The 23,624-nt window shown below is 39.3% G+C and overlaps 1 protein-coding gene and 1 pseudogene across 1 annotated transcript in view; both read right to left on the bottom strand.

Moving 5' to 3' along the window:
* The window catches only part of LOC126857423 (kazrin), a 110,380-nt gene extending 88,693 nt beyond the window's left edge, over positions 1-21,687 (bottom strand). The window contains exon 1 of the mRNA XM_050606830.1: positions 21,546-21,687. The gene's annotated coding sequence lies outside the window, so the exon portion shown is untranslated. The remainder of the gene's footprint in view (positions 1-21,545) is intronic.
* Positions 12,899-23,158, bottom strand: LOC126857484 (uncharacterized; annotated as a pseudogene).
* Between the last annotated feature and the right edge of the window lie 466 nt (positions 23,159-23,624).

The raw sequence follows: 23,624 nt of genomic DNA, 5'->3' as shown, positions 1-23,624 counted from the left end.
ATAGCGGTATCGATAATATTTCGCCTCCTCCTTCGGGGATACATCCAGGGATGCGGCATATCCTCGAATCATTCGCGGTGGTTTCCTTTCAGGGGAGAGCAATTGCCCCGAAGGCGTTCCTGAAATGGAGAGACGCCGGCTTCTCAAGGATGGATCGATATTGAATAATATGCGAGAGTCGCGAGAGAGATTTTAAAAGCAATTTCTGTGAGAGTTGCGAATATTGAAATTATGCTCTCTTTTAAATTATCGACAATAATAGAACACGAAGAATAATTGTCAACATCTCATTCTTTTCTTCCCGATAAAATGCTCTCAGTTTTAAATTAATATCATAAATGTAATGAATTCTTAATGTAACAAAGACTAAGAATTCTAGGGACAAGTAAAGAAAAAAAAAATAAATAAATAAAAGCATAAGCTACAATCTTGAAGATGTTGCGCATCCTTGAAGTAAAAGGGCGTTTATAAAAAATTAATAAAGTAGCTTGATTATTACAGCGTAGATTAATGCGAAAACAACGCTCATGAACCGGCACAAAATATTACGATATTCAACAACGTGAAAAATGCGTCGCTAAAGCAACGATATCTCTTGCTGCTGAGAAAAAGGAAAAAAAGCAATATTGACTGCATCGCGCTATCTATATACGAATACAAACGTGTATTATACGCGTTGTAAAAAGCAACGTTACATGACGTTAAAAATGTTATTTAACGTCTATATTATCGGTTATACACGAGTGTAAAAAAACTTATTTTTCTCTCATTTTTTCCGCGATTAATTGCATCAAAAGTTTTTGAGCTCCGGTTCCCTTAATTCGGTCAATTGCGACGAGAGATATACAGGTCGACGTGTGAAATACAAAAAGATACAGAGACGGGTTCGGACAAAATCTTTTCCAAGAAAGGGCTGAGACATCCGCACGTACGGATTACTTACACGAATTTCCGTGATCCCGGGGAATAAAATCTCGTAGAAGTGAACTGTTGCTCAGAGAACTCTCTTCGTGTGCTGCGCAACCCGGTGGAATAACCGTCGCATTTCCTCCTTTTTTCGCGGAAAAAACACGTCTGCTTTCAATTTAATCCCGGACTTCTGCAGCAACAACGACGCGCCGATTTGCCGGTCGAGGATCAGCTGGACCGCGCGCGCGCGTGACATTTCTCCCGATGTAAGGCCACATTGGAGGAAATTGAAAACGCCTCGAGGGTCGAAAAACAGCTGTTTTCTTACGCCATGTAAGAGAGCCAAGAAAACGCGCAATGCGGTCGTTCCCCTTTTAACCGCGCAATTTTCACCGCCAATCGCCATTGTCGCCCTTACCGATTTTGCACGCTCGAACGCCTGGCCGAATCGATTCCACCGGGAGAACGATCGTTCCGCGATATAAGCGTTATCGGACCAACTTGATCTTCGACAGTCTCGCGCTGCACATGGGATTTTTCTGCGGAAATGACCGAGGGTAACGACGGAGAAAGATTCGGCGCGATATTGCCATCCAGTAATATGAGCTTTTAAATAAACGTTAAAAGATTCGAATGTTTGTAACGAGACATAATAAATCTAAAAATTCCATTGATACATTTACAACATCCATTTGTTCGAGAAATGGATGTTACAGTCGATCAGCTGTTACAGTCATTGACATGCATCGAGTTATTTCCCTGGAGGGACGATTATCACATACGTGATCAAGTTCGTATAAAAGTATGACAGATTGTCAGATATTTCATACGTGTTATTCGCGAAAAACAGATGCGGATGTATACACAAGGGAGTGCATTTTCGTGCAAGAACGAAATCGAGATCGAGAAGTAAGTCCTCGCGTTTCCACGCTTCATCGGCGCGCTTTTCTCCCTTAGAAATTTCAATCTATCTTCTACGACGAGAAAACATTTAGCTATTCTGGGCGTGGTTCGCGCAAAGCTAAAGTAAACGCAAATAAAATCCTCTTCTCCGGCAAATTAAATTAGCCCCGTTACGGCAATTTCGGTAAGTCCGGAAAGTTAACGGCAGTAAAGGAGCATTTGTTCATTTCAAAAAAAAGATAAATTTAAACGGTTGACCTAAAATTATATTCTTCACATATTTTTATAATTAACTAGAAATAGATTATAATAATTATAGTCGAAATTTTACGCAAAATTTAATCTTTTTTTATGACATATGTCATGTGTATAGAGATCTCGTGTATAATAATTTTCGCAACGCAACAGGTCGCCGTTGTATGATATCGATTATTCCAACCGAATTTTATGAGATTTGTAAAATGCAATAAATAAAGAATAATAAGTATGTACTTTAATTAAATGAATTAATGTAGTGAATTTTCAGATCAATCCAAATGACAAGCTTTATCCGTAAAATACGTTAAGAACTTCTCGTGATTATGCCTTTTTGTCTCGAGACAACCGCAATGGAGATATTTTAATCAATCTTGTGGCAAGATGAGGCAATTTCGGATCGACAGTAATTTAAAAGTGTTGTACAAGAAAGTTAGTGTAAGAAAATTAATTTCGTCTTGGCAGCGGTAACGAAGAATACGAGAAACACGTTGCAGCTTCCAGCGAGTAGATATTATCCCCGCAAATTTACGATCTCCGCCGAAGGGAGTAGAAAATTCCTGCGACGGACGAAAGAGGGGAAAATAATATTCGCCGGTGCCCCCATCGCGACGTCATTCTCGAAGAGAGATAGAGGAACAGATGGAATCGCAATATAATCCGCGGATAATCCTAATCGACGGCTTACGATTCTCCGCCCCTCCTCCCACCGCCGAGTATAAATCGCCAAACGTTCTATGTATTTGATATACGTACTCGGCGATCTTAATTCGCGGATCCGTATCATGAAATCGATCTCGAAGATACATTTAGCGTCCGCAAGAAAGGAATTTCCATATTCGTTCCAGATACACATTCGGCAACTTGTTTATTTCCATTGATTAATTTGCATGCGGCAATTTAGCGCGTCCGTTGATAAGTTTCGTAATGTCAACGTTGCGTATTCTCGCGGTGAAATAGAACATTAATACGATACTCATCGGAGATGGTACCAAACTGCGCCATAGCTTTGGCCGATTAACCACCGTGTATTGATTTTGCTTGATTTAATGGACCCTTCCAGGATATTCGTCGAGATGACATCGTTGCACAATTATTCCGGCAAAAATTCTGGCGTTTACGGAACGTGCATATAATACGAAACTTTAATGAGACATACATACATTTTGCACTTTTATAATTTTTAATGAAGCGAAATAAATAGAATACGCCGGCATAAAAGTATCTCTTTTCTCGCGTGATCTTGATGTAACAAAAAAAAATTACCTAAAGTCCAGCTTTTTTGGTATTAAATTACGATGCAATACGCGCATCCGATTAATTGGAAATAAATTAACATCTAGTATTCTTCGCCTTTTACGAGTTGCTTATGCCGTACGATGGGTAGATAGCTTTTTTTAGTACAACATAACAATTTGACGTTAACGAAGTCAAGGTCCGAGGGCGACAGGATGCCCGGAGATGGTCCTCGTTTTGCGAGGATCAACCTCTCTCTCTCTCTCTCTTTCTCTTTTTTTCTTCTTCTTGCAAGGTCAAGAGCCCCGTAATCGGCATTCCCGAAGCCAATTTTCTCGATTTAAGCCGGCGTCGCAATCTCGTAAATCCACGTCGAGACTAACGGAGAAATTTCGAGGGATTTTCGTCGCGAAACGATTTGATTTAAGATACGCTTGTACAGGAACTCGTATTGCGCGAAACTGATAAACATCAATCTTGGATTTGTTGTTCGTGCTTTAAACAGTATAAACACCGAGCGAACGTTTCGTAAAAAGAATGATCCGTAGGGAAAATTTTTGTGGAAAAAGATTTATAAGATACACACACACACACACACACACACACACACACACACACACACATATGTACGTAGAAATACATTGCCTTCGTTCCGTTTCCTTAGCGAGACGAACGTAAGTGTGGATATTTATAACATTACGATCACACAAAACTACGATTTATTCGGCCAGAAAAATTGTATTATTTTTGTACTCGTCTACGACTCTGTTGTTAACAAACAGTATAAGTTTATAAAATGTCGATCGCAAGTTGAAATAATTGCTTGGAATAATTACGTTTTTCGAAAGATAATGCGACGACACACGGAGCGACTCGTGCCTTCCTGCTCGAACTTCGTCGTACGAATGATAACAACATGACAACGTAAACAATAACACATTGTACGCCGTACCTCATCAATTTCCTCTCACTGTCAAAATACTTTTTGTATAGAATGAGTATCCCCACTCCTACGTTCACCTCACTAGGAAGAAACGGGAGAAACCATGGTCGGGCAATTTTTATATATATAACATATAAAAATAATTTATTGAGAGTATATAAAGAGATAAAAGATATAAAATATAAAACACACAGTGGATTAAAGCAGCGTATCGTAAATATTTATGGCGCGTCTTTTTACATCTCGTCACCCTCATCGGTTTTTATTATGTACCTTGTCGTATTACACGCGCTTCCCCCTCGTCGACGATGTCCTCGAGTGTCATCGGCATCGTATCGGATCGTCGTCAGAGTGCATTTCAGGATCGCCCCTTTTCTAATAGTCGTCGTCGTCTGGGAAGATGGGCGCGAAGGATTCAACCGGGTGGAAATCCAATAACGGATCTCGTTGCGACGGGGTTGCGAGGGTCGGAAAAGCGCGAGAGAGCGTTAAAAGCGACGATCCGCAACGCAATTTGCCAATTGATATATACGATGACGTGTTAATGAGCGAGCTGTATGAGTAAGTTTGGTCGCACGATAAAAAAAGAAAAAAATATTCGGCGAGAACAGGATCGGCGGAATATAGTTTCGGAGAAGTAAATATAAATGGCGAGCCGGATATTAAACCGGGCAAATCATTCGTTCTTCCGTCGTATTTATTCCGCGCAATTTACTGGGAAATGCGCCGCCCGATCTCTTTTTCCGCGTCTCATCTTCGCCGGTCCACGACGCGAGAAATTCAACCTGATCCTTACAAATTGTTTCGATTTCCGCACAGAGAAAGAGAGAGAGAGAGGGAAGATAGAGGGAGAAAATTGCATTAAAATTGCTAGAATAGAGCTGGGACTTATCTTTAAGAATGCTTTAATTCTAGATAAAAGATAACTAAAACATTCTTTAATATATTTTAATAAAAAAAAAAAATAAATAAATAAATAACAGTAATTTAAAATTAAGATAAAAAATATTAAAATTAGTTATTAATTATTTGCTCATCTCTCTCTCTCTCTCTCTTTCTCTTCATTAGTAGATTTTTAATTAGTTTAGACGTAAGATAAGTCTCGAAAGAGGAAGGTTCTCAGTTTCTGTTGCTCTTGAGGCTGCTCCTAAAGACGAGCGAGGGCGATTTATTATCGACAGGACAGCCGTTACTCACCGTTCGCGGTCGAAACCAGGCCGAACGTCCATTACAAGCCGCTCCAATTTAGCCTCCTGGAGCTATTGATCCTTCGCGGGGTAACATCGCCTCGATCAATCCGACACGATCGCTTTATCTTAATTCCCCTTTAGTTTTTATTCGGCCGCGCGCGGTATTAGCTGTCGATGCGATTTACCCCGAAACGAGAATCACCAAAACTATTCACTGATAGATATCGATGAAACGGTGTTCGACGTTTGCACTGGATTCGCGCGTGAGCAGATTTATCTTATTCCGTATATTTCTAACGATCGTGCGGCTAACTGCACACAAGCGGAAAATTATAATTTCCATCATTGATTGAATATTAATACGGAAATATCTCCACTTGACATTAATCTTTCGATTAAAATATTCATTGAAATATAATGACATGAAATGTATCGTTGGACAGTATTACGATTGATTTACGCTCATTTCATTGTCAATTGAGATCTCATAATATAATTATAATATAATATCAATAAAATAAATAAAATAAAAATGTTTCGCACACACAATACAAACAAACTTTTCTTTTAATATGACAGCTACTTCTTCGAGAAATTAAATTTCTTATTACACGTTTGCTTGTCAGATATAATCCCTTTTTATCTTTATCATGTACAGTAACGCTCGTCCTTTATTCGTCTAACTACAGAAGAATTGTCTTTGATACAAAAAAAAAGATCATTGCATTTAATATATAATAACTGTATGATGTGATAATTTTTTTTTTGTTAATGCCTCTAATTTCCCGCCTCGATTCGATGCTTTTCAGCAAAAATGGTGGTGAAATTAGTCACTTGTCGCGGTAAAAAGATGATACTTATGAATATGCATGCTACGCTTAAATTCGAACGACGTGTTTCATCGGTCTTAATGTATGCGGCGATTTAACAGATGTGACGGTTCGCACACATACAACTACCGCGTTGATTCATACACAAAAACAATCGGCCTCTCGGCGATGTACATCGATCTCTGCGAGTATCGATGCTGTAATTTTATCGACAAATTAAAGCCGTGGAAATAATAGCTGGCGGAATAAACGATTAACATTAATACGACGAATTGAACAATCATTCGTTGACATGTGCCCCATAGCCGTCACATAAATATCAGCTGAAACAAGACCCGCAATCGATATTCCCTGAGCCAGTGTTTCTCAAATCATAGAAGATATCATATTTGTTTTAAAAAAGAGTAAATCACACACGAATAAAAAATATATATTTTCTTTTATCAAAATTGCAATAATTTTTATGGAATGCTTTCTATTCTCTTTGAATGAATTTATAAATTTCACTAAAAAAAAAAATGTGATAAAAAATTTTATTTTTCATTTAACTTGAATTGATCTTCTCACTTGATCAAAAATTTAATTTTAAATAAGCTGAAATAATTACCGAAAAAATTATCAAAATATTTAAAACGGATTTCAAAAAGTGATTAAATTAAATTTGTGTGTGTGTGTGTGTGTATGTAACGTTAATATCTTCCAAGAATGTTATTTTTAACTCAGCAAGTAAATATTCAGTCTCTACAAGCAATTTTCCATTTAATTATCATCGCTTGAATGAAACTGCGAAACAAGAAGCTCATGAATAAATACGTCAACCAGTTCTTTAGAATTTCCGACGTCCACTTTTCGCTTCTCTCTTCGTTATTGTATCAAACTGCTTTACGTGACACTTTAGCTTACTTCGAAATACCTAGATTAATTAAAGACACTTTGCGTAAGAAAAAAATAGAGTTCCTATTGAGAGATATCTGATAATAAATAAGAGCTTTCGTAAATCTGTACAAAACAAGATGATATCGCTCTCTGATATTATTTCATATTTATTTATCCACAAATGTTTTTGTTCCATTTAAAAAAAAAATTATTTTAATTCAATTATTTATATATATAAAAATAACAACGACATATAATTTATTTTGTCGCACTTTTTGATAACATCTTTTCGTTCCCATAAATCCTCAGTTCAAGTATCACAATCGTCGTGGAGAATAATTCAAATAACGCCGCAATCGCGGAATTAGCAATGGAATCACCGCACAAATGATGAGCTCTGGATCTACGATAAGCGGAACAGAACCTCGTGATATTTCGATCAAAGGGCTCGTCCGTCTCGTTGTAGTACGTAATAAGCAATTTTCCCCGGAGAGATCTCACGGCGCGCAGCCAGAGGGACCGCGAGGGACAAAAGGCCCCCGTGAATATGTACAATCGGCCACCTCGATTCGCATACCGACGTCCGCCTCTCGTTTTCGTCCGTTTCGCGCGCCTTTCATCCGCTGAATGAAAGAAGAAAAAAGGAGAGGAAGCAAGAGAAATCGAGGGGACAGAACGGGAGTAGTGGAAAAGTCTGCTTCTGCCAACTCGAACGCAAGCTACCGTTGTCATCCCTTTATCGCGTGGTCGAATTCTCGGCGAGCCTCTCTCCTTCCAGTCAACTGTCCGCAATCAGCTAGCCTCTCGCTGCATCTCCCCCTCCTTCGCGTCCCTCCTCACGTCAAAGTAAACAATGCTCCGAGCCTTTGTGCCCCGCGGAGAGTTCGCTTTCTCTCAAAGTGGATTCACGATAAATTTCTTTTTCGGGGGTTAAATGCACACGCGCGCGCTTCTCCTCGGTTTCCCTTTCGCTCTCGCTCTGTTACCCCTCGCCGCTTGCGCCGCCACCCTCCCTCCCCCTCCCGACCACGGACGGTCGCCCTTTCTCATTTTCTCGTCAGTCGATGGGACACGCAACCATGCTGAATGTCACGGTGCAAACGAACGAGGTGAATGGTTTTTTAAACGCAAAGATGAAACAATTTAAATATCCCATTGCAATATTTATAAAGCGAAATATATATATGCATATTTTTCTTTTTCATCTTATAGTAAAATAATTTCGATACACGCGAAAATATTTCCCCACAAGAATAAAAAGTAAAATTATTGACAGAATTGATCAAAGAATATCTTTCGTCTAATGTCTGCCAGATACATTATAAATGGCACCGCTCGCGGGAAAACGAATTTCCGAATAAAAGTTGTATCGCGCACAAAGCTGCATTTACCTCGGCGATAATTCCAGGGCTCAAATTACGTCTCTCTCGATAGAGTACGACCGCCGCGAAACAATACGCCGGAAAGAGCAGAGCCGCATTTTCCACTCAGTCATCCCAATTTCATAAATACCGTATACACCCTACGCATCTCAGTTTACGCGCATTCGCGTTTATCGGTATAGAAAGCTCACACGTACGCCTGCGCACACGCGCGATCGCACGTATTGGCGTTCGCGTGGGTGTTGGTACGACGAGGGATGAAACGGGACAGCGTGGCCGAGGAGGGCAAAGAGCGAGCCGCGGGGGAGAGGCTCGGGGGTGTAGTTTGCGGAGTTGGGGTTTCAGTTTCGGTTCCCTCTTCCCTCATCCCTCCCCTTCCCCACCCTTCTCTCCTCTGTCTCAGCGCATCCCCGCCGCCGCACCCCCTAATGCCATCGCCTCGCTGCCGCTACCGCTACCGTCCCTCCGCATGCGGCGTGGCGGAACCGGTGGAGTGCGGCGCGAGGGATGGCCGTGGATCAATAGTGCGGCGGGTCGAGGGGGTGCTTGGACGAACGTGGCACGCGCATACGCCGGGCAGGGGTGGATTTGAGGAAAGGGACACCCTACGCCAATTTATTCCCGTCATCGTCTCCGTTGGTATTCCTCTTCTTCGATAGAACACCGCGGATCGTGATAAACACGCAACTATCAAATTGTAAGAAGACGTTGTTTATGTTAAGAGGGAGAGAAATAAACAATTTTATCGTATTCGGCGGAAAGATAGTATTTTTATCTGCACTAGGAAAAAAAAAATGATCACATAAACTTACGTCTAAGAGCGATACAATTTTATATTTTTACGTTTGCGTAAATCAAGTATTTCTCGCGTTGCGAGATTTCTTAGATGTTTCGCGAAGGAAGCTAAATACAATAAGTAATTTTAACTTACAGTCTCATTGAACAAATTGAAAATAAGAATCAAAGAATTTTAAGTTATACTTTCTAATAAAATTATGTATTAGTTATAAAAAGAAAATCGACGCGTTAAAAAAACCTGGGCATATATACCTGAATTCACCGCCGCGCGTTAAAGGGCGAAAAGAATGGTACGGAAGAGCGGTGCGCGAAAGGGAAGGTTGAGTGAATAAGAGGGTTGCTTGATTTATTAAAAATGTAGTCGAGTGCGTTTCGCCGATTTGGAGACGTGCGATGAAACATCGTGCGTCTCCCGTGAATTATCGCGACGGGAATATCTACATATCTCGACCACAAGGATCTCGCAAATATTAACGAAAAGCGTAATACTGTTAATTCTGTACAAATGACGCACGTTATGTATTGATAAGCCATAAGACTTCTAAATACTTTTACGCAACATATTATATTAAAGTTCTATTATCGTATTTATCGCCGGCAATAAATTATCGCCGACAATTTTGCCGATCCACGCGTCTTGCGAAGCGAGAGATTTTCCAAGCGAGGGAAATGAAGTTTGAAACGACCTGTAAGCCGAGGTGGATCGAGGGTCTTGCAGTTTTGCGGGATACCTGTGGCTCCACATCGCCGCGCGATGCTTTTTCGCTTCTTTCTCTCTCCCTTTTTTTTTCGTTTCTCCCCTTTTCTGCCGCTTCCATTCGTCTCTTTTTTTTTTCCGCGCCGAGTCATATTCCGGCCGACATTATCGTGAATATCGACCATAGATTCGACTGTTGATAACACGACTTCACATTCATGTGCAACAATCATACATGGCTCGATAATGCTTGTGACGAATCTTAAGAAATTCCGATTGGAAAATCCGAATTATCGTTTGAAAAATTTAGTTTTAACTCTAACATGGCACACACGGCAAAATCCAAATCACGTATTTTCCGTTTCTTCTGTAACATATAATTTTTGATTCAAACGTCATTCTATAAAAAAGAGTGTAAAAAAATTAAATATTGTTAACTTAAAAAAATTGCTTTTTAATATCGATAAATTATGATTTATTCTGAAATATATTCTTCCTCTCGTTCTCTCTCTCTCTTTCTTTTCGCAAAAAAGAAAATTTATCCGTGTTATACGCGGGTGCGCAGCTGTGCTTCTTGTCGGCGTAGAATTGCAGAAAATGAAGAAATTGTCAAAACAAGGACGGAGAGTTTCGCAAGGTCGTTCAAGCGTGCAGAGAAGGAAATGACAAATCGATTTCGCCAGGTCAAAATCGCTTGCAGAATTAAAATGCTCTCTTTTATAAGTCCTCGCTATTATTCATAAAACGTTCTATGACTCGCGCTGAAAAAGAAGAACTCGCGTTATCATGCCGTTATTATATTAGCTAGCCGCGAATCCAGAAACTTTCGCCAGCAATTCCAAAGGACTATCACTCTTACATATTTCTTATTTTTTTCATCCACCTGAAAAAGTTCTAACGACGACTCGTCAAAGATTCAATTGAAATTTGCTGGACGCGATGTCTTTCGATCCATTCTCGCGAGAGTTTCAAGATGTTTTATTTGACGATATGCATTTTCCAAAGTGGATCATACATATATCTTGGTCGTTCTGACATACCGATCTTGATGCATTTCCCTTTACACTTTTTCACTGTCTCGTGTACGTGCATACTCGAGAAAATTCCCAACGGATTTCCCTTTCCACGGATGGTTATGCGCATAAGCCATATTCAAACGGAAAAGAGTCTCTAATCTCTTGAATATCCCAAGAGAAATTAGAGCAGAGCGCGCGATATTTTTAATTAAAAAATAAATACATAAATATACGCGAACACCTATGTTTCGAGCTAAAAATAAATTTACATTTCGGAAAATTCGCAAATCGCCTCTATCCACATTCCTGGCGGTGCTTCGCGGCTATTGCCGTGTACAATTTCCGTCGCATTACGTTTTGTGTTTACAGTAAACAATCTCCGTGCCAACAACAATTGCTCCTTACATCTCTCTCCGACATCGAGACCGCTTTTGAAAGCGTCGCGAGCAACGCCGCGATTCTCAGAAACGCGAAACTTCGCCAATGAACGAAACTTTTAATTACTTTTACACCACGGGTGTGTTTATAAAATACACCGACCTCTAATTGCGGATCCGCGCGAATTTCGCTCGGGACAGAGGGAAGGATGGGGGGGGGAGGGGGGAAAGATGATGGTACGTATCATCGAAAGGTCTCGCCGTATGAAGAGTGCGCTGCGCAAACTCGGTACACCGCATGCACTTTATTACAGTATCGTGTCTGGGAATATTTATACGATCGGTGGATATATATTTTATTCGCACAAAACTATCTAAAACATCATCGCAATATGCAGCATTTCTCTACCGCATTTTTTTGCCGAAATACTACGGAGCGAAATGCAAATATCGACGATATGGATGAGAAGTGTGGAAGCTGCTATCCTTTTTAGATCTCGTGTATGAAGAACGATCTCAGGAAATAATGCTTTGCGCGAATAGAGATATTTCGGGAATAAATCTCGACACAACAATTTATCGCGTCGACCTATCGATTTATGTCGATTTCAAATGTATTTTAAACCGCATGCTTCATGTGCTTTTAATACACACACGAATGTCTTTACAACGTCGAGTAAATTAAGATTTTGTTTGCTATGCGAGCGCGACACAATAAATAATTTCAGGCATCTTCCAAAATTCCGAAAGCGACATATAAGTTTATCAAAGTATCGCGAATATATAACGTTGTTGAAGCATAATTGCAACGAAATTCTTGCATGACAAGCATCGCGATGCAATAATTTTTTTTTTCGTAAACTTTCAGGTCGAAACGCTCGCAGAATGGCAAACAATGTCACGCGGCTGAATGTCTGAGAAGCTCATCAACATGGCAAACTTTTAATTATTTTCACGCCGCTTTTGCGCACAGCATTTACATTGATGACAATACTTTATAAGAAAATCATGTGTATTTTCTCTGTAAAAAAAAAAAATTTCTATCTGTGCGATAAAATACAATTTTTTTCTATACGAATCCAACGATAAACAATGATATCCAACGACAATAGAAAAACGATATCCAAGATTGTCTAATAAAATTGGAAAATAAAAAACTTTTTAAAGTTATTAGAAACTAAAAGTGAAAATTATTAATCTTTTTTTCTATTCATATTTAAACATAATAAATGTTTTGTTTTGTAAATTTAGATAATGCTTAGAACAGATGACAATATTTAAAAATGATTGTACAAAAGAATTGATTAGAACGAGACTTTTAACGACATAGTTAATGAAGAAATTCGACGAGAACACTATAATAATTCTTACTCTGAAAATTTTGAGACGTGACATGTCTCGGAGAAGGGTGCTTCTAACAGTGCGTTGACACGTGTGATCGTCTATTTTGCGAGCAGGTTCGCGTGTCTCTCGTTAATAAAGTCTCTTATCGTTGAAAGCGATGCTGCTCCCTTACACCGTCGCGAATCCGACGCGCGCTTATCCAAGCACCTCGTCTCTCTTGTCTTAAGTAAGGGTCTGATAAAGTGATTGCAGTCTCATCGACGAAATCTAGAATTAAATTCTTGCGACACGTACATATATACGCATATGCTACAAACTGAAAACCGTAAACTGACGGCGAGTAAGCGCATACGGCGATAATCGCACGGTTCAGGTTTCGGCCTATGAAATTAATTATGGCATCTCTCGGATCACGGATATTGATTACGGGCGTTCTGTAGACATAAGCGTATAATATCGATGGCTACGTATTAGATGGCTGCTACCTGTACCTATAAATTATTGTTATGCTAAAGCCAGGTGATTAGGCAACAAGAGATATTAAAAAAAAAAAAAAAATAAAGAAAGAGAGAGAGAACGTTGATAATAAAATAAAATATTGTTATAAAATTATTAAAATATAATTAAAATATAATTAAATACTTATTAAATAAAATACTTATTAAATATAGTTCGTTATTTTTAAATATCACGTTTTTCCGTCAATTACTACGGTATGTACCACGCTAATCCGTTACGATATAAATTATTATCCGCAATTATCCACAATTAAATGAATGTTATTCATGTAAATTATATCTCGGAAATAACGGATTAAATTTTCGAACAATCAAATATTACACGGTCAAATCAATCTCTACAAGCATCATTCCGATGATTATGTGAAAATTTCCCTCATATTCAGGAATGTGAAAAGCTCATCCTGAAATGGCTGATATACCTTCGAGCACGAACGTGCAATCGCGATGCAAATTATAAGCGCCGCGATTATCCCGCCACGCAAAATGCACGAAATTGCTATAAATTATGCGTATTAAGGATCTCTCCCTCTCTCTCTCTCTCTCTCTCTCTCGGGCATAATTCGGTCGCGGTGGTCAGACGTATTTGCTTAATCCATAACAATGTTGGCTTCTGTGTATAATTTGCCGTCGTTTTCACCGCGAGCTTTCTATGTCTAACGATCGCGAAATTACACAGTCGACTTAAAACGCGAGAACGGAGAAAAAGACGGACAACTTTGGGCTTAAGATGGGTTCTACGTAAGCGTATCGCTGTACTGGCTGACATACTTTTTAGAATTGGTGCCGCGTGCGAGGGCGAGCGGTTATCGATTTCATCAAGGGCACGATTTCGCGCACGACATTTCTCTCCCTTGCCTCAAAAACATTTTTTCATCCAGAAGAAGCTGCGTCTTTTACGTCCGGAAGACGGAGTTCCCGTACGATTGACATATCACGCGCGAAATACTAAAAAATATCGTACTAAGAAAAAAAAATGCAATTACATTCTTATGTGCTTTTTTTTTCCCGAAAATTGAAACAAAAAATAAAATTAAAAAATGCATGTATATGGCTTGCTACATCAAATAGAGATGCACAGATCAAGTAGACGTTATTTTTATATGAAAAAATTTTTCTCTTTCTTTCTTTTTTTCTTAGAACAAAACGAGTATTTTCAATATATGGAGATTATGAAGCTATAATACCTTATCTAAAATGGATTCACTAACGCAAAGTATTTTCCTCGCGATGCAGATATCCGTCTTATATTTGCATTCAATCCGATTGCAGTTCACGTTGGTGATTGCGGTGACGATAGGAATGTCGAGATCGCGATATTATTTCTTTTGCCGCTCAGGAATATTTGACAGATAATCGATCAATGGGAGGGAAGCGGATCAGGAAGCGGAAGTTTTCGATACACAGGAACAATCGCGCGCGACCGCGCTTCGACAACGAAGAGGATATTCCATCACGCGTTATCTCCAGATACGTGTTAGCGCTCTCATCGCGCGTGATATATCTCACAACGCGCGCGAATAAAGCTTTAATCACAAATTATAAAGTGAAGCCGCTTAAATTGCACTGTGGTGGAAATTAACGTAGTCTGATAACAGATAGTGTAGCCAGAAAGGAGTGAGAGGATGAAATATTTCCTGCGAGCCCCGACAATCTCTCCACGGTTATAAATGCCCACCGATAATAAAGCATTGGATTTAACAAAGAACTGGAATAACTTTGAATAGCATAATTCCACTTAATACCCCCTATCAATTGCATATAATAGATAAAATTATTTCATTCTGCACGCGTACACAATTTTATATTTTGTTTGCATTTTTATACGCGTGTGAAAATACTCGAGTTAAAGGAGGAAAGAAAATAAAATAAAATATCTCTAATTATAAGCATTTCCGCAGACCTTCTCAGAATTTTCAACAACAAGAAAAACTGAAGAAAGCTCTAGTGCGTAAGCGCAGTTTCGCGCACCATCTATTTCATTCGTTTATATACGTACACGAGGAATCTCAGAGGTAGATATAGCATCCGCAAGCCATCGACCGAAACGCGCGGGCAAGAAATTAATTACTTTTTTGCCATCGGGAGCTCCATACATCCTCCCGTTTGAATCGCGCTCGTATCATTTTACGGCCGTCAATCAAACGCTCTTCCGTGGATTCTTTCCTTTGGTAGCGCGGATCGCGCTAGAGTAGACAGATTCATCGTTGAAAATAAGTTACCGTGAAAAATGATGGCTGCTCAGATATATCCGATATATCGTGGAACAGAATTTTGCGCGAGTATTCGTCTGCGAATGTTCGCGGTGAAAAAAAAACTCTGCCTAGAGGAATGGCTGAGAATCACAGATATCTAATAATTCGGGACTCCGTTGAAAAATCCAAGAGCGAATCTGGCGTGCGCTGAGGGCTCGACCATTCGCGGCATTCGCTCGGAGATTCGCTCTCGAAGCCGAGGAATTTCACTTACGCGACGTTCAGCGAAATTCTTACGTAAGGGGAGCTGTCGTGATGGCCGGCAGTATCCTTCCGACCGATTTATAGAGCCGACACGATGCCGGTCGTCCTTGCTCGCGTGCATCAACTCTTGGAGAGAGGAAGACAGAGGAGCAAGGCGTGCAACGCGCACGTAACGTAAATGAAACTTAAATGAGTAACTAAATCCTGCGGGTCACGCGAGCACGATCCCGTCGACTTTTATTGGCGTTTTCGAGAGTAAAGACCGGAGCGCGCACTCTTGTAAGAGCGTGAAAGGCGAGTCCTATCTTTCTGCCTCTTTCCCTTCGTCGTCGTTGAAGAGGTCGTCGGTAGCTAGCGAGCGATCAAATTATACGGATTTATCGCGGCTCGCGTAGCTAAACAGCTCCGCTAACTGAATAAAGCTCCGCTTTGATAATTGGCGATAGCGAGTGTGAATTCGCGGTCATGAGTCCGCAGTAAATCAACGTCGTTCCTTCTTTCGAATCGACGGCGGTTGGTATTATTATTGTCCAGATAATGACCGGTTAAATATCCTAGATTCGTCTATTACAATTATATACGCGCAATAACGTATCATCGTCAAATAAAAGTGATGCAATTGCGGATTAATAAAGATCTCGGAAACGATACACATGTCTAGATAGTGTTGTCGAACGATGCGTTTGATAAAGATATTCAAAAACGTCTGATTATTTAATTACGGTCTTTAAAAGTAACAAATGCTTCTCTGTTCACTGTAATTGTGATCCCTCCCCCTCCCCGTAATTACCAATGAAATTTATTCGTTTGCGGACCCGAGCGATGACATCACCGAATCAACTTGTATCAACGTGGAGAAACCATGTGTATTGATAAAAGGATAGGGTGCGGCCGTACAATTGAGAAAATTGCACACGTATCGCTTTCACCCTCGTGTTTCAGGGGGACCCAGACTGCAGGGTACGAGCGAAGGAATCTTCCGGCAGTCAATATGTCGCTCCACCAAAATAAATTTAGGATACAGAATGTTTCTATGCCTTGTGCGCACAAAAGGAAAAATCGACTTTAATAAATAAGCTTTACAAAAGTAGTCGAGCCATCATGGCTCAATTTCCAAACGTAATTTGGAGATATTAAATACATTGAAATCTTTTTTTTTTTTTTTTTCGATATTCGTTTTTATGAGTACCGTGCGAATTTTATCTAATTGCTCTTATGCTATCGGCACGTTTTTTATCAGAAAACTTCCGCGATTCGTTAGATTTATCGTCGTGATGTTCTTTAGTACTTCCGGCTCTTAGATTTAGTTTTCTCCTTCTTAAATTATCTTATACTTAGTAAGGTTAACGTGAGTAAAATAGCGTTAGTAAAATAAACGGAAAAAAAAAAATTTGTTACCTGTTTGTCTTGAAACTTGACTCGCTCTAAGATACTAGTGGATAATTTTACAGCATAGTTAGATTCCTGTTTAAATATGTATAAAACACAATCTTAAAATTAATTCAATTATGTTAATAAATATAATCTAAAATATGTGCTCTCGAAGTTTGTTCTAGAGTAATTTTATTTTCATTAATGATGGAAGGATTAATATTGCGAAACGATAGACGCTGGATTTTCGCCAATACTTTGATGGAATTGCACGCGTCGGTCAAATCTATTTTTTTTTTTTCGTATTTGTTTTGCGGCGATTAAGAGCATTACTCCGTATCGCTTGTAATTGCTGATAGCAATCGTGCGAGCATTCATTCTAAATGACGCGGCTTTGCAAAATTTCTCGAATGTCGAAACGCGTTCGCCGTCAGAAGCCGCACTGTGGTGTGGCTGTGCTCTAATTATTCGAGGGTAATTAGAATATCAATAATCTATCGTCGCGTACGTGACGATGCGTGTTGTTGGGGCGGCTATTGTTATCAGGTGAAATGATTCGCAGTGTGACGGTGCGAATCATCATGCGATTTCGTCGTGTAGCGGACACACGCTGATACTCATCATAATATCTGACGCCTATGTAAGAGAGAGAATCGGAAATTTTCTCCGACGATAAATTATACAATAAAGCGCGCCGCGTTAATGCACTTGGTACGTTCGCAGTCGGCGAAGTTGAAGATAAATTAGCTCCAACTTCGCGTACCGTACTTCTGAACAGAGAGGGAATGGCCCCGAACGGGCTTTAGGAACGGCTTCGTAATTTCAGCACGTTTCGCGATTGATAAACGTTCCGCAAAATTTCCGCCAGCAATTTTCCCGCTCGCCATTGTCCCTGAGGCGAGAATCGCCATTGTTCGTTCAGTGGCATCGGCTAATTTCATCGACCGGGCTCGGCGCCGCTGACGAGCTCACCGCGAAGCGAATATCCACGTGGACGGGATCGACATGAAGGTCAGTAACGAGGGTGTCGAAAATCACAGGTGTCATCGCAGCCCATAATTATACGACGGCTTGTGTGTAATCGGGATCCCGCCGCGAGGTGACGAAGAGCGCGGCCAATTCAACCGACCATTGATTCGTTGGATTGGTCCCCTGTGTTTGTGCCGACCTAAACCCCTGTGCCCTGCTATTCCCCTTCGAAACGACCGGTTCGGTCAATCGTCGACGCGGCACCGAAGCCGCGTGTTTACCGGCCCCGATCTGGGAAAATATTTTCTCCCGCCGTCGAAGGGAGGAGATCCTAATCGTGTTCTGGATCCTCTCCCTCCGTCCGAATCTTTTCTTGCGAAGGGTGTCGCAGGTCTCTATTTCCTGTGGCCGTGAAATTAAGGGCATCCCTTCGACGTTATTCGATTAATGAATCGAATCGCGACTATCGATTGCGGTGACTATTTTTACGAAAAGTATGACGCATAGCAATCCTTGAATTTTTGTAGAATAAAATTCAATAATCTTCGACTAATTTTCAATATTTAAATGCTTCACTGTCCAAAAATATGTTACATTAAAATTGTTTTAAAATATATGTAAAGTAAGAGAACTCAAGTTTTTCTATACATTTTTTGTATTTATATTTTTATTTTATTTATATTTTAAAATTTGGAATTTATATTTTACTTATTGTTAAAATATTTTCATTAAAAATAAATTTAAACATTTCTGAAACTTAAATGTATAATACGTACACTCCCATATACATATTTCAGAGATATTTTATATAAAATCCATTTATTAATTATGTCTTTATCTTTATAGTTTCCTCCCTCCCCCTCTTATTTCCATGTTGAAAGACTTTAATCTAAATTTTATTATTGCAATATTGTGGAATGAATCGCGTTTTCCGTCATCAGCTTTAATTAAGAAAACGATCTGTTCGTGGAAGAGACCTGTCGAAATCAAGAGAATCCTATAAAAGCTTATTCCTGGATTATCGTTATCCAATTAAGGATTCGCGGAGCAATGACCCTAATGAAATGCAGCTTTCTCCTTCGCACCCTCAAGCACGACCCTCGATCGACCAGTACCAGCCATAATGGTGTATTTAGTGGCTTTTGCTAGCCGGGCCAACCTAAAGCCGCGACGCGCGGAGCGAACTTTATCGACGAGCTTTTGATGTCACTCGAATGAATAGAGTTCGAATTGTTCCCAATTGTTTTCGATTCGTCCGTCGTCGTTGGCATTTCGCGCTCACGGGACAGCTATTAGGGCGATATAGAGTAGATTCGTTAATCAAAATGGACATTTAGTACATTGCAAATGCGAACGATCAGCAGATATCATCTCGATAAATTATTACTCTCTCTGCGCAGCGCGGCAAAATGTTCTTTAAATATTATTTATAGATATACTATACGTCTCGGATATCTCATCTTGGATATATCGGGCGGAACTAGAAATATGAATTTTTGAAGAGACACGTTTTACACGAGGTCGAGGTGAAAATGCGACGCTCCTCGGCCCGCCGAAACTTCGTGACGCGCATCAAAATTTAATAATGTCCTTTGAAAAAACATAAATACGGAAAGAATTAAAGGGCAGTCTGACGAAGCATTCGGAGCACTGAAATCTGTTTATGCTAATGCCGTGTCTCGAAACGCGAAACCGTGAAAACTCGTCCCTCGCTCGTCGGTCGCACATCGCGCCGGAAATCTTTCATTGTCGACAATTCAGACAATTCGAAGCTTGACAGATCAGATTCACAACGGGTGTTATTAATTCGTGTCGCTAAACTCGACGCATTGGGAGTTCGACCGAGTTTTTATCGACGGGCGTTTGGCGTTTGCTTTCGATACGTTTCGTTTCACACGTCACTCGCAAACCTATTCAGGATCGCATTACAATTTGAGTATAACAACCCGATAACGTCACATCTCAAATGATTTATGTCTTTGTACGTTTACGTGTCTCATTCATTTGTATCATATTCATCTGATAAAGAGATCGATACATTACGGAAGAATAAATTCGAAAATATTACTTTTTGTTTTAACGTGATTTAGGTACATGTCATTGAATAGTATTTTGCAACGCTAACACATAGCTCTTTTTGAATTTCAAATAGAACGCGTCAGCTGCTTTAAAGCGTAACTTTGCGGTAGATTTTACAATTCTAATTTTATTTTGCATATATTTAGAGTAACTTTAAATCTCTCTTATTTGTACAAGAATATAAAGACACGGTTATTATTATTTTATCTGCATACAAGATCAGAGCATTATTATTCTTTCTCGGTAACGACAAAAATCCAGTAAAAAATGAAGCCGAGTAGTCGTGTCAGTGAAACAAAAGTTTTTGCTATTCCGACTGAAATAGCAGGAGCATTAATCGTATAATTCTTTTAGAGCTCAAGCACACGTAATGAAAACCACATATTACGCTTGTATGTTGGCTCTTCGCTGATGAAGCTACTTCAAGTCTCTATTTCCGTTTCAAGCGTGACAGTGTCCGCGTAGCGTCGAGTGTCTCTAACATCAAGGAAACTGCATCAAGCAGAGTCGTCTCCTCAGCCTCGAGAGGCACGCGGAAGCGCGTTTTAACACGAAGGGAAGTGGCGGCCCAGTTTCTACACGCACGATGGGTATCTATGGTCAGAGACAGCTGTTAGCTTTGACGTATAGCATTGCGCAAGAGAGAGGTCAGTTTAAGTACAGCGTGTCTCCTTCACTCGTTAACGACGATGTCAGCGATAAACGCGCGATGTCATTTAAATTATATCTCATACGTGCTTGGAAGATGCTATCTTAAATTGATTTAAAAATAGTATACATAGAAAAAATATATATACCAGCATATGTGCGTATATTATTTTTGAATTTCCATGTGTCGCCTATAAATTCTCTAACACTCTTCCACAGTTTACGCGAATCTTTCACTATGTTAAAGATAGAAAGTGTTATCTTGCGAGAGAGGTCAAATCATGTAGCGTGTAATATCTCTCAGTGTTAAGAGATAATCGTCATTTTTTGTGATAGAAAATGTCACAAATATCATCGTGCATGACAAAATATATATATATATATATATATATATATATATATATATATATATATATATATATAATGTTATTATATATATATATATATATATATATTATAATCCTTGTAAAAAACGACGGTTTCATATTATAGCAAAACATAAATTACGACTTTAAAAGAGTTATCACTGAAACATGCTATTAGATTATCGCATTTCCGTCCTAATCAACCTTGGTAGTGACCGCCGTACAACGTTATCGAACAATAAATAGCGTAATTATTCTAAAATAATTGTTAATTTTTTCTAAAATCTCTTTCAATAAAAAATAAGATCGCACATACATATATCTTTCTTTTCCGGTTGAATTTTTTTAAATGTCGATCGTTTTAAATTACACGCACTCACCGAGATTCGACACGTTCGCGTAAAGGTAATAAAGCAGCCAGCGGCACCATCGAAACAGCCGGACAGCCGGACGGTGAAAAACGACGAGCTCGATCATCGCGTCACGTGGATGTTAGATCGACGATCGGTAGCGAGTAATGCGATCCGCTCATCGACGATCCGCGTACTGAAGTGGCCCACATTTTATAAACGCCGGCGTACCACTGCATAATATGTGGGGACCATCTAACGAGAGAAAAGGAGAGCGGAGAGCTGAGAGCGAGCGAGAAGAAGAACGATGCGCGCTCGTATCCCCTACTTGAGATCAAACGAATGACGCCATTCGTAATTAGGATGAAGATCCGGATGCTGAATCTCTCCCGTGCCCTTGGCGTCACCAACGAATCTATATAGAGGAGACACTGCAAAATGATGTAACGACGCCAGACGATCATTCGACTTTTCTTAAAACTTTTTCACTTTTTTTATTATTTCTCCTATCTCCCCTCCTCCTCCTCTCTCTCTCTCTCTCATTATATATGTATATATTATTAGTTTATATCATATTATTAATTTTTATCCTATCCTTTATATTTCATCGACTACCTCAAGTCATACCGCAGAATAAACTTATCGAACTCCAATAACAACAAATGCAAAATTATTCATAAGGAAGATTACTCGCGTAATGAATCTGGGCGCATTCAGCTTACGATTCAATCTGAAATGGTAATGATGAAAGTAATCAAGGCCTCATCATGCTACATGGGGCTCGAACAAAGATGGTAGATTCGCGCAATTATTAAATTTGTCTCGTATCGCGGAGCATTCGCTATATAATGTTGACGAAACAGGGAGAAGTTTATTAGCAATGCTATGAGGGAATTATTTTCCTATCCGATATATATATATATATATATATATATATATATATATATATATACACTGCGCAAGACGAGCATTATTGCTTTCTTTATGCGGTAGTTAAAACGTCATCATATCTTCAAATTGCGTTTACCGTCAAATCTCCGTCGTGCGATTATCTCGCCGATGTCTTCACGCAATAACAGACGAATTGAATAATGAAATTAATGCACTCTGTTTTTATAGTAGATTTATGTTTATTTCAAATTTATATTCATTAAAAAATTTTTTAACTTTTTCAACTTTTTCGGAAACTTTCGAGAGGGAACATCGAAAAGAGTGCAGTCGAGAAGAAATGATTCGGTTGCAATCTTATAGCCGCGATATGATCGGATGTCTATATAAAAAGCTATATGGTGGCTTTGGCACCCACTCGAGAACACGACGTATAAACAGGATATAGCCGTTGGGAAATACACGTGGCACAAAAGGACACCGTTGGGGCGCGAGAACATTATGTTTGTAAGCTTACATTGTCGTCGTCGTTTTTTTTCCCCTTGGACATACAAACTTTATGCGAGACATTATCGGTCCGGCAACGCGCCTCATAAAAGGATTCGCAGAATCTAAGGATTTTACTGGAACGCGCGAGATCTCCGCAAACGCGAACACATCCTGCAGAAATAATAACCGGCTTAGCCTGTTTACGACTTCTTACTTTTTGCAGTCGTCAATGCACGACTATCACGCGATAAACCGTGATCTTCCATCTTTAATGTGGTTATAATTTTCAAGGGAAAACGCAAATGTCATGATCGGATCCAATAAATTCGTAGGCAAACGTCATTTGTGATAGCAATTTATAATTTATAAAGATACGATAAAGATTGCAGCTTCAAAAAAAAAAAAAAAAAATTGAAAAATATGATTTATTGCAGCGTTATGATCATGTCAGATTTTAAAGCAGCGATATCAATTCATATATATATATATATATATATATATATATATATATATATATATATATCTTTTTCTAGAATAAAATTTTTATTGAAGACTTTATATATATATATATATATATATATATATATATATATATATATATATATATACACTATTAAATAATTCTGAAGTCGAATATAGAGTGAAAATAAGATTTACAACAAAAAGTCAATATTTGAAATGCATGGGAATGAAAAAGAAAAATATCCATGTTCTGTGGAGAGCTAACACGTC

Source organism: Cataglyphis hispanica, chromosome 21, assembly GCF_021464435.1.
Source record: "Cataglyphis hispanica isolate Lineage 1 chromosome 21, ULB_Chis1_1.0, whole genome shotgun sequence".
NCBI lineage: Eukaryota > Metazoa > Arthropoda > Insecta > Hymenoptera > Formicidae > Cataglyphis > Cataglyphis hispanica.
Note: the sequence above shows the minus strand (reverse complement) of the source record. Positions and strands in the feature narration are given on the sequence as shown.